At 35.3% G+C, this 11,995-nt stretch overlaps 1 non-coding gene across 1 annotated transcript; it reads right to left on the bottom strand.

Annotated features, from left to right (window-relative positions):
- Positions 1-932: 932 nt before the first annotated feature.
- LOC122312065 lies at positions 933-1,038 on the bottom strand. The gene has a single exon (XR_006242979.1). It is a non-coding gene; the product is annotated as a small nucleolar RNA R71 (small nucleolar RNA).
- Between the last annotated feature and the right edge of the window lie 10,957 nt (positions 1,039-11,995).

An 11,995-nucleotide genomic window follows, 5' to 3' on the forward strand; every position in this document is an offset into this window, starting at 1 on the left:
TCAGTGCAACCCATTGCATACATCCCCTCCTTCGCATTTGAGAACAAACCTCTTTCATAAAGAGAATTTGTTCTACCATATTTTATCTTCAACTTAGTTTATATTGTTTTACTTATTTACATTTTGTTGGGTTATGTTAACATAGTCGTCCCTGTGGAAATGACCTTGGGTACTCACTCTATATTCTGAACATGCTTTTATACATGGAAGCATTATTTTGAGTGAATCAAGTTTTTGGCACCGCTGCCAGGGACAACTGGTGAAACATAATCTTTCTTGAAAAAAAAAAATAAAACAAAATAAAAGGAGTGTATTTGTGAACCTCTTCACAGAATGGGTAACAACTCTTATCTAATTTGTTGAATAATTTCTTGTGCCTCTATTTTGTTCCTTTAGTTGTCTTACATCTGTTCTGAATTTTTTTATGCATGTCTATTTGGACTAGAGATCAAGCATCACAATTAACTAGGACTGAGTCATTTTCATCCACAGAGTTTGCATCCATATCTTTTGAGTCATCCTCTGAAAAATTTAAGTAACATGGCTGAAAATGAGGATCGGGAAATCTTGAACCAGAATAGGACATTAAGAGAATACTTACAGCCAGTCAGAGCTAGTTCCCCTTCCTACATTATTCAACCTTTAAATGCAAACAATTTCAATTTCAAACTTGGGATGATCCCATTGATTCCTCATTTTCATGGAATGGAATCTGAGAATCCTTATTTGCATATTAAGGAATTTGAAGAAGTGTGCTCCAATTCATGGATAGGACATGTACTGAAGAAGTGATTAGGTTGAAACTATTTCCTCTTTCCCTTAAGGATAAAGCCAAAGCATGGCTTAATTCTCTAAGGCCTCGGTCCATAGGAATTTGGCAAGAGATGCAAACTGAGTTTCTTAAAAAATTCTTTCCCATGCATCGAACAAATGCCCTAAAAAGGCAGATTATGAATTTTGGGCAAAAAGTTGGTGAAACTTTTTATCAAAGCTAGGAAAGGTTTAAGGATTTATTGAATGCTTGTCCTCATCATGGTTATGAACATTGGAGAGTCTTAGTTTTTTTTTTTTTTTTATGAAAGCTTGCATCCCAAAATGAAACAGTTTGTTGAAACCATGTGTAATGGTGAGTTCTTTGGCAAGGATCCTGATGAAGCCTTTGAATATTTCAATTATTTGGCTGAGAATGCCCAGTCATGGGATGTTTCTGATGTTGGGGATGGTTATGAAAATGTAAGGGGTACAGTTAGGGGTGGAAAATATCAACTCAAAGAGGTTGATGACTTGCATGCTAGGATAGCCCTGATTTCTAAGAAATCAGAATCTATTGAACTGAAAAAGGTTAATGAAATGCATGTGTTGCCCCAAATGTTGATAAATGTGGAATTTGTGAGGACTAAGGGCATAGCACCCATGCATGCCCTACCATACCTGCTTTTAAGGAGATATTGTTAGATCAACCTAATGCTATGAACATGATTGCTAAGAATTATTCAGGGCCATTTTCTAATACTTACAATGTAGGCTAGAAGAACCATCCCAATCTCAGTTGGAAAACTGATCAGCAAGTTTCTTCCACCACAACACCCTACATGCCCTATGCACCACCATCAGGACCTTCACATTACCCCAACTAGCCTCACTTCACCCATAAAAAGAATTTAGAAGAGTCCATAAACAACTCACTATTAACCTCCAACAGTTCATGCAAAGCCAAGCAACCATAAACAACCAAAACTCCCAAGCCATAAATGACATAAGAGGAACACTCACAAAAGTGACTACCACTTTGAGTACTCAGGAAAAAGGAAAGTTTCCAGCCCAACCTCAACCCAATCCACAAGCTCAGCAACCTCAAGTAGAAGGGCTCAATGTGAAGGCTGTGAAAGCCATCACAACCTTGAGAAGTGGTAAGATTGTGAATAAGCCTGAACATATCATTAGAAACTCAGGTAAGGAATCTAACTCAAAACCAGATGGTGAATTACATGTTGAAAATTCTGAGATTCCTGAGTCCATACCTGCTCCATTTCCTCAAATGTTGATTTCTGTGCATAAAGAAAAACAAAATTCTAAAATTCTAGAAATTTTTAAACAAGTCAGAATAAACATTCCACTTCTAGATGCCATTAAACAAATCCCTACTTATGCAAAAATTTTGAAGGATTTGTGCACTGTCAAAAGAAAGTTAAATGTTGAAAAAAAAAAAAAAAAAAAAGCCCTTTCTCATTGAGCAAGTCAGTGCCATCATAAAAAATCACACACCCCCTAAATACAAAGACCCTGGCTCACTTACTATCTCTTACATAATTGGTGATGCCAAAATTGGCCATGCTTTGCTTGATTTAGGATAAGTTGTGAATCTATTACCCTATAGTGTGTATGAACAGCTGGGATTGGGTGAATAAAAACCAGCTTCTATAATTCTGCAGTTAGCTGATAGGTCCATTAAAATGCCTAGGGGAGTGGTGGAAGATGTATTAGTACAAGTAGATAGATTCTATTATCCTGTAGACTTTGTGGTGCTGGATATGTAACTAACTGCTCCAACTAATGTCTCTTCTACTCCAGTGATCTTAGGGAGACCCTTTTTAGCAACCTCTAATGCTATTATAAATTGAAGAAGTGGGGTTTTAAAATTGAGTTTTGGCAACATGACTTTAGAGCTTAACATTTTCAATTTATGCAGGCAGCCTCAAGAACTAGAAGAAGTGTAGGAAGTCAATTCTTTGGAAGCAATCCCTTTTGAGGATCTATTCTTAAATATTGACTCTGTTGAAAATTCTATTGAAAATTTTCTCTCTACTAATGCTGATTATGTCTCTTCCATCCTTGCTATAGGAAGCTCAAGTGATACCCAGTGAAGGCCTAAGATCGAACCTTTGCCCCTCATACCAAATCCCACTAAGTCCTCAAGTGAGAAAAGCCCACTATTGGAGCTGAAAGCCCTTCCAAAGGACCTAAAATATGCTTATCTGGGACCCGAGGAGCCTTTTCCAGTGGTAATCTCATCTCAGCTCAATGCTGAGCAGGAGAGTAAGTTGCTTGGCGTGTTAGTAAAACACAAGTGTGCCATTGGGTGGACCATTGCTGACATGAGAGGTATAAATCCCTTAACTTGTACCCATAGAATTTATTTAGATGAAGGATCTAAACCCTCTAGGGAGATGCAAAGAAGATTGAACCCTACATTGAAAGAGGTAGTTAAGAAAGAAGTCCTGAAATTATTAGACATAGGTATTATTGACCCTATAAGTGGTACCAAAAAAATTTGGTATCACAATGGTCAAGAATGAAAAAGGGGAATTAATCCCTACTAGAATGACAACCGGATGGAGACTATAGGAAGCTGAATGCAGCTTCTAGGAAAGGCCATTTTCCTCTACCTTTCCTTGACCAAATCTTAGAAAAGGTGGCTGGGCATGAATTTTATTGCTTTTTAGATGGCTATTCTGGGTATTACCAAATCGAAATTGCCCATGAGGACCAAGAAAAGATAACATTTACATGTCCTTTTGGGACTTTTGCTTTCAAAAAATGCCCTTTGGCTAGTGCAATGCCCCTGCCACCTTTCAAAGATGTATGTTAGGAATTTTCAGTGATTTAATTGATGAAACAATTGAAGTTTTTATAGATGATTTTTCAGTGTTTGGAAAAAGTTTTGACTCATGTTTAGCTAACCTGAAAATTGTTTTGGCCAGGTGTGAAGAAAAGCAATTACTGCTTAATTGGGAGAAGTGCCATTTTATGGCACAACAAGGAATAGTCCTTGGGCACATTGTTTCTAAAAGGGGTATTGAGGTCGACAAATCTAAAGTAGAACTGATTGCAAACTTACCTATCCCTAGAAGTGTAAAAGAGATAAGATCACTTTTAGGCCATGCTGGTTTCTATAGGAGATTCATAAAAAACTTTAGTTCAATCTCAAAACCTTTATGCCATTTGTTGATGCATGATGTTAGTTTTACTTGGTCTGAAGAGTGTCAAACTGCCTTTACCCAGTTGAAGGCTAACCTCATTACTGCCCCTATAATTCAACTGCCTGACCAGACATTGCCATTTGAGATAATGTGTGATGCCAGTGATTTTGCTATTGGGGCAGCATTAGCCCAGAGAAAAAATAAACTGCCTCATGTGATATACTATGCTACCAAAACCTTAAATGATGCTCAGAAAAATTACTCTACTACAGATAAGGAATTGCTAGATGTAGTATTTGCATTAGTAAAGTTTAGGGCCTATTTGCTTGGTTCTCTTGTCAATATCTTTACTAACCATGCTGCATTGAGATTTCTGTTAACAAAAAAGATGCAAAACCTAGGCTCATCAAGTGGTTCCTTTTATTACAAGAATTTAACATTACCATAGAAGAACAAGAAAGGGGTGGAAAATGTTGTAGCAGATCACTTGTCTTGGGTTACCTTGGACTCAACCATTCAAAATCCCCCTATTTCTAAATCTTTTCCTGGTGAGAATCTATTTGCAGTCAACATTTTACCCTAGTATGTTGACTTGGTGAACATTCTGGTGACAAGTCAAACTCCAGCCCATTGGACAGCACAGGACATCAGAAGAATGAAAGGTGAGGCTAAATTTTTCTTTTATGATGAACCTTACCTTTTTAAATATTGCTCTGACCAAATAATTAGGAAATGTGTTCCTGATATGAATTTAATAATTAGGAAATGTGTTCCTGATATGAATTTTTTGCCATACTCACTTTTTGCCATTCTGAAGCTTGTGGTGGGCATTTTTCTGTTCACAAAGCTATAGCTAAGACTTTACAAAGTGGTTTTTATTGGGTTGAAGCCATTCCATCCAGAAACTATGACCATCACACTGTCTTGAAATTTCTCAAAGAAAATATTTTTGCACTGTTTGGTATGCCTAAGGCCATAATCAGTGATAATGGGTCTCATTTTTGTAATAAACCCTTTGCTATTTTAACGAAAAAATATGGGATTCATCACAAGGTTTTCACACCATACCATCCTCAGACTAATGGCCAAGCTGAATTAGCCAATAGGGAGATCAAACATATTCTTGAGAAAACTGTCAACCCTAATAAAAAAGATTGGTATGTAAGGTTATCTGATGCACTTTGGGCATATAGGACTACTTACAAAACTATTTTGGGAATGTCACCATATAGACTAGTCTATGGTAAAGCATGTCACTTGCCTGAAGACTAGTGAGGGTTTTATTAATAAACTCGGGCAGGCATCACTATTGGACAGGTGATTGCTCACTCTTCTTAAAAAAAAAAAATGTCAATTGCCTGTAGAGGTAGAACACAAAGCTTACTGGGCCATTAAACAGTTTAATTTTGATGCTGACCAATCTGGTTCATCTAGGAAGCTGCAGATTGTTGAGTTGGAAGAACTTCAAAGGGATGTTTATGACAATGCCAAATTGTCTAAAGAGCGTATGAAGCACTTTCACAACAGACATATCCAAAAGAAATCTTTCTACCCAGACCAGCAAGTGTTGCTATGCAACTCCAGATTACACCTCTTCCCTGGAAAGTTGAAATCTCGATGGAGTGGCCCTTATATGGTAAAAGCTGTGACTTCCCAGGGAGCTATGGAACTTCTAAACCCTCAAAATGATAACACCTTCAAAGTTAATGGCAAGAGACAAAAACAATTTTTCTCAAATTTTCCACTTGAAGAGACCACTTAGAATCTCCTTAATCTCATTTCCTTTTAAATAAGTGCCTAAACTTATTAATAAGGTTTCCCTTTTGGGTGTATTATTTTTTTCTTCTGTGCATATTTCTCTTTGAACACACTACACTCAAGTACTGCTCTAACTCTACACTTTCTCACTCTTTCTCATGTTTATAACTTTACTCCATTGAGGACAATGCTTACATTCAGTTTGGGGGGGAGTCAAATTCAGTTTCAGTCTTATCAAATTCATCTCAGTGTCATAATGTTGCACATCACAATAAACCACCAGAGTCATTGTCAATGATTGATTTATAATAGCATCAACAATTTCTTTATACACCTCTTAGGAAGCTTGATCAGACTTGATGAAATAAATGCATATGAAATTTTGGGTCAAAAAAGGGTTTATTTATGTCAATATGTCTCTTTAACCAAGATTGTTATTATAAAAGGGAATCATGCTGAGTATTGACACCACTTACACCTAGACAAATTAGACTGACACTTTGTGGGTATTAATCTAACCAAACTAAGCAATTGTTCAAGGCCTCTAATGAACCCTCTCCTATTGGCTTAGGAAAAGTGCTAGTAAAGTTTTATACTTAAGAAAAGGGACAAGCTAGGGATCTTTTTCTTTTTTCCAAAAAAAAAAAAAAAATCAAAAGGCTGCCTACTTCCGAGACTCTTTGTATGGAAAGGTCTTTCAAAGTGGAGTAGCATGAAGGCCACTTTTACAATGGTTTTGAAATAGAGAGAGAGAGGTTAGGGCTCCACTTGAACAACTACTACGGATGAGACAATTAATGGCCTCTGGTGGCCAGCCATGGAATCTATATTCATGACACACAATGATCAGTAGCTTTCATCTTTCTTTGATACTTATTGTGGTGATCAAACAAATTTTTGCATAAACTCCTTAGAACTAAAATGTCTATTGCATTCTGGAATTTTGTCTGATTGGTAATTTCCACCCATGAAGGGTGTAAGGGTAATTGCCAATATTTGTAACCAAACACTACATTTACTAAGAGACTAGCAAAAGGTAAGTTAAGGGTGTGATTGTCAAGATATTTTGGTTATAATATCTGCTTACAATTGAAAGAAATCATGACAGAATAGTCCAAAAAGTGAGATTAATTGTGAGATTTTTAAACAAAATCCTTGACCTTTGGAATTGCTAATTAAGAGGATAAATGTACTATTTTACTTGTTTGATGGGTTGATTGTTCTGCTTGCAGGTATTAAGGCCTAGTCCAAAGAATTAAAGCCCAAAAAAAAAAGCATGCAGCCCAGTCTTGAGTTCAGACCCTATGAGTGAAGGCCTCTACTACGACTTATCCTTAGTCATCAAGAAGGATTGAGAAATACCTCATCCCTTAGAGGGCAGAACCGAGAACTACAGAGGATTCGGTTAGAAGAGAGAGAAGATGGAGATGATGGAATGAGAGAATAAAAGGAGAAGAGGAGCACCACAGAAAGGGGGAATCGATTCACGTTCATTCTTGGAATCCTTAGTTACATTTTGCTTTAAGAACGATTGTAGCTTTTCTTACTTTGTAGGGTTTCTAAATTATCTATCAAATGATGATTTGGGGCTAATTTCCATAGTTAGGGTTGCAGAGGAAGGGGTTTCCTTCATTCATTATCGATGGTTATTTGTTGTTGTTATACTTAATATAAATCTGCTGCTGTATTTTCATGCCCTATTTACTATCGATTTAGAAAGCTCTCTTGTTCTTGACCTGTTGTAGACTCAAGGCACATCAGGACCTTGAAATAATCAAGGATCTATTGTGAGTCTTTAGATAAAAATGGATGATAATGCAGTGAAGGTTTTATTCCAATCGGTGCCTTCATCTGAGTTTTACTATTCTTTGGTTCTTAAGAGTTATTGTCTTGATTGAGTTAACATGAGCAGATGCACCCAGCAACTATAACCTAATGATAGAGGAAACCCTAACTCTGTGTCCCTATTATTTACACTTTCTGACAAATATTTCCAGTTCTAAGTTTTAAAGATTTTATTCACATTTTACATTCTTTTTGTCTCAACTTTAAATATTGTTGATCTAGTTTTTACATTTGCAATATTCTTAGAAGAATTGAATCCCTTGCTTAACTTGTCACACTTCTAAATCATCCTACATTCAGTGCAACCCATTGCAAACAGCCCCTCCTCTACATTTGAGAATAAACATCTTTCATAAAGTGAATTTGTTCTACCATATTTTACCTTGCACTTAGTTTATACTGTTTTACTTATTTACATTTTGTTGGGTTATGTTAACATAGTCGTCCTTGTGGAAATGACCTTGGGTACTCACACTATATTCTGAACATGCTTTTATACTTGGAAGCATTATTTTGAGTGAATCAAGTTAAAGAAGTTTTATTTGGCCACTTGGCAAGATATTAGCCACACATAGTGAATAGTATTAAACACTTGGCACAAAGAGGAACCATTAGATGGATTTGTGAAGGAAATCAAAGTGTGAGATCATGCCACTTAAGCAAAACTTTTTTTCATTTGATCAACCAAACTGAGTCAAATCAAAGAGAGTTTCAACTCTAGTGAAACCCTAAATGGTTAGAATCCAATTGAAACCCCAAAAGCTTGGTTGAAACTGAAACCCTAAGCGGTTTCCCCAAACCCTAAAGTTGGCATTCAAACCCCTTTTTTATCCAATTTCTAGTATTGTGTTTAATCACTTGATTAAATCACTTCCACATGCTATTAATTTTTTAAATTCTTGTTATGATATCATTATCCAACCTTTTAAACTTTTGAATTTTTATTAGGCCAAGAAAAATTGAATTTGAGATTGATGGCGTCTCAAAACCTAACAAAATCCCCTTTAAACTCCAAATTAAAGCCTACTTTGTTGAGGCCCAACAAGGCCCAACCAATTTGGCCACCTTGGCAATGCTTCTTGAAGAAGTTTCCTTCCCAACATGGTAGACCATCCACTACCCTTGGCTGCACCCAGTAGTGCCTTGAGGTGATGGAGAAACCCACCTCATCAACCTCCATACCTCACAGCCTTTGCAGGCAGTCCTTTCCCCTCACTATTCTCCACTTTATGTCACATAGCTACCTCCAATCAAGGGTCATTCAAACCCATATCTTCCCTCTATAGAATTTAATAGTCGTGCAAGATGCACTTCTTTCCCTTTAATCACTTCTTTACCCCGTTCTTAGAGAGAAAACCAAAAGAGCTCTCTCGGGCAAATTTCTGGGTCTTTTTACGTGAAGCGTTTTGACCATTTTTAAGTATTTTCACACCATGAATCCTTCATAAAAGTTGTTCCTCTTTGAGTATAGTTTCCTTATATATTTCATCTGTATCATTCCATGGTCATTGGTCAGTAAAAAGTATTTTTAACCATTGAAAGGTCATTCTCAGCATGAAACTGGAGAGTATGTTATGTTTTGGAATCTTTGACCAAGCTAATGGACATATCTTGGTCTGAAAATTTTATGGAGTGTTTTTAGAATATTTTTATGAGTTTTGATTGAGGTTTTCTACATGAATAAAGTTTTTGATGATAGATTGTCTTAGATCTAGAAACTAGAAAACTGAAAGTGGAAAAACAGTTTTTGTTTGGAGAAACTTTGAATATTTCATGGTTTGATCTTACACTAAGGCTTTGATATTTTTATATGATGAACCTAGGTCTCTTATTTTCATGTTAGGATCTTATTTTGAAGATATTTAGTATTGTTTTCAAAAATATGAGTTTTCTATGCAAGAGGATTTCGGTTAGGCCTAATATTTGATGTTTTTGGATAAGATCCATGTTTTATTGATTTTTAGCAATGTGATTTTAAGTTTTATGGTTGGATATTCTTTATGACACATTTTAAATCTTGTGATGCTTTATTTCAAAGAACTCAGCTTCTTAAACCATTGAGCAAGAGATTTATCAAAGCTAGTTGAAAAAAAAGTTTCTATTTTTGGACTAAGTGTAAAACCAAAAATTCCAAGTGTTATTTTGTGATTTTGAAGATATTAGTTTGATAATTTAAAGCATGGTTGATCTTAGGATTATGTTATGAATATGTTAGAAGTAAGATTTGATTTTTTGGAATTCTTGGAGATATTTTGATCTAGGATCAAAGCTTGTGATTCAAGGGTTTGGATCCTTTTACAAAAAAATTTGATATTGATTATTAGATTTTCCTAAATGGATGTTTTAAGTATGGTTTTAAACTTAGGATAGCTAGATCCTTGTTACAAAATTTTGGTTTAAATATGAGTTTTGAAGTTGGAAGGAATTGCAACAAAAATCAAGATAAATGGCATATGGATGTTTTGGCCATAGTGTTTTTTCCATAATTGTGATTTGTTTTAACTTTTTCTGAGTTGATATTTGAGTTTAGGACAAAATTTACATGAGAAATGTAAATTTTGAAAATTTTTTGAGTTAGGATGTGAATTCCTTAAGTTAGGGGTAAACTGTTCATTTTCTCATATGTAGAGGGTCAAATGGTAATTTTACTCTACTTCATCTCTTTTACACATTTCTAATTTTTAATAATTAAATTCCTAACTTTTAGAATATCTTCTTACAGTTCCTCATGTTTCGCACTTTATTTTCATAGAACGCTACAAACGAGGTAAGTTAGCTTCTAACTTACTATCAATTTACTGTGTATGTATGATGGGTAAGAGAACTATAGTTCATATATGTATGTTACCATATGTGCCATGTCATGCCACATCATTACATGTTTATCTGTTATGCATGATTTATTCTGTCATGAATATTTATCTGTTACACAATCTCTTCTATCATGTATTACTATATGTTATAAGTATACCAAGTATAGTATGTCATATCATGTAATATTCACTGTTGCAAATACGTCATGTTAAGTATGATATATGTTACATGTTTGGTCATGTTACGAAATGTTTCTATCTTAAGTACGTCATATCTTTCAAGTTACGTTTAAGTTAGTTATGTCTAGCATATTCACGATATAATCATTATAATTGTCCGAGCATCCATTTGTAATTCACACGAGGTACTTTTGACAAAATCATTTTGATTGTCAGAATGCCGTTCAAGTTCAGTTATGCAAATACTCCTAGCATAATCATTCTGATTGTTAGGTATCTTAATTAAAATACTCATGATGGAATCATTCTGATTGTCAGAGTATTACTAGGTACTCCTGGTGTAATCTTTCTGATTGCTAGGGTACGTGTTTTAAAATACTCGTGATGGAATCATTGTGATTGTCAGAGTATTACTAAGTGCTCCTGGTGTAATCATTCTGATTGTTAGGGTACGTGATTTAAAATACTCAGGATGGAATCATTTTGATTGTCTGAGTATCTATGACGAAATATGTTGGGCGGAATCATTCTAATTATTCACTATTCTTGACGAAATGACTAGCGGAATTATTTTGATTGTAAGAATTCAAGTCCAAGTTCATGTCTATGTTATGTTATGCTCTATAAGATAAGAATAAGTAATCATGGTGACCCCATAAGATAAGAAAAAGTTTCAGATCAAGTCTATATTAAGTCAAGTTTCAAATCAAGTTCAAGTTATGTTATGTTATGCTCACATATATGTTACATTTATGTTCACGTTAAGTTTCAAGTTCATGCTCATATCATGTTATGTTCACATTTATATTATGTTCAAGCTCACATTCATGTTATCTTATGTTCGTGTTCATGTTATGTTTCAAGTTCATATTTATGTCATGTTATGTTCAAGTTCACATTCATGTCTTGTTATGTTCACATTCACATTATGTCTCAAGTTTACATTTATGTTATGTTATGCTCGGGTTTATGTTAAGTTCAAGTTCATGTTTATGTTATGTATGTTCACGTTCATGCTATGTTTCAGGTCTATGTTATGTTTCAAGTTCAAGTTCATGTTATGTTGCTAGTCCATGTTATGTTTTAAGTTCAAGTTCAAGTCATGTCAAGTAAAATTCAGTTTACCTTTCAGTTCAGGTTATGTCAGTTATGCCATGTTGCGTTTAAATTATTTTATTTAAATTTTTTTTTAAAATCATTTTCGTTGGATCGTGTTGAGACCCAAGATGAAAAGACTGGATCTCAATTCTTTTTTCCTTCTTTTTCCTTTTTCCCCTTTTTCCTATTCTTTTTCCTTTTTCTCCCTTTTCTTTTTTCTCCTTTCCTTTCCCCTGCTTTCTGCTTCCTGCACGCGAGCCCCCTCCCCTTTTTATCTTCCATTTGGTTCAACCATCCCCATCGCCGCTATGCGCCAGCATGGCTGTCACCACCCCTACCATCCATTTTTCCACTAGCCAGCCACCTTCCCCTCCGTTCTTA

The sequence above is a fragment of the Carya illinoinensis genome, chromosome 5 (genome assembly GCF_018687715.1).
Source record: "Carya illinoinensis cultivar Pawnee chromosome 5, C.illinoinensisPawnee_v1, whole genome shotgun sequence".
Taxonomy (NCBI): Eukaryota; Viridiplantae; Streptophyta; class Magnoliopsida; order Fagales; family Juglandaceae; genus Carya; species Carya illinoinensis.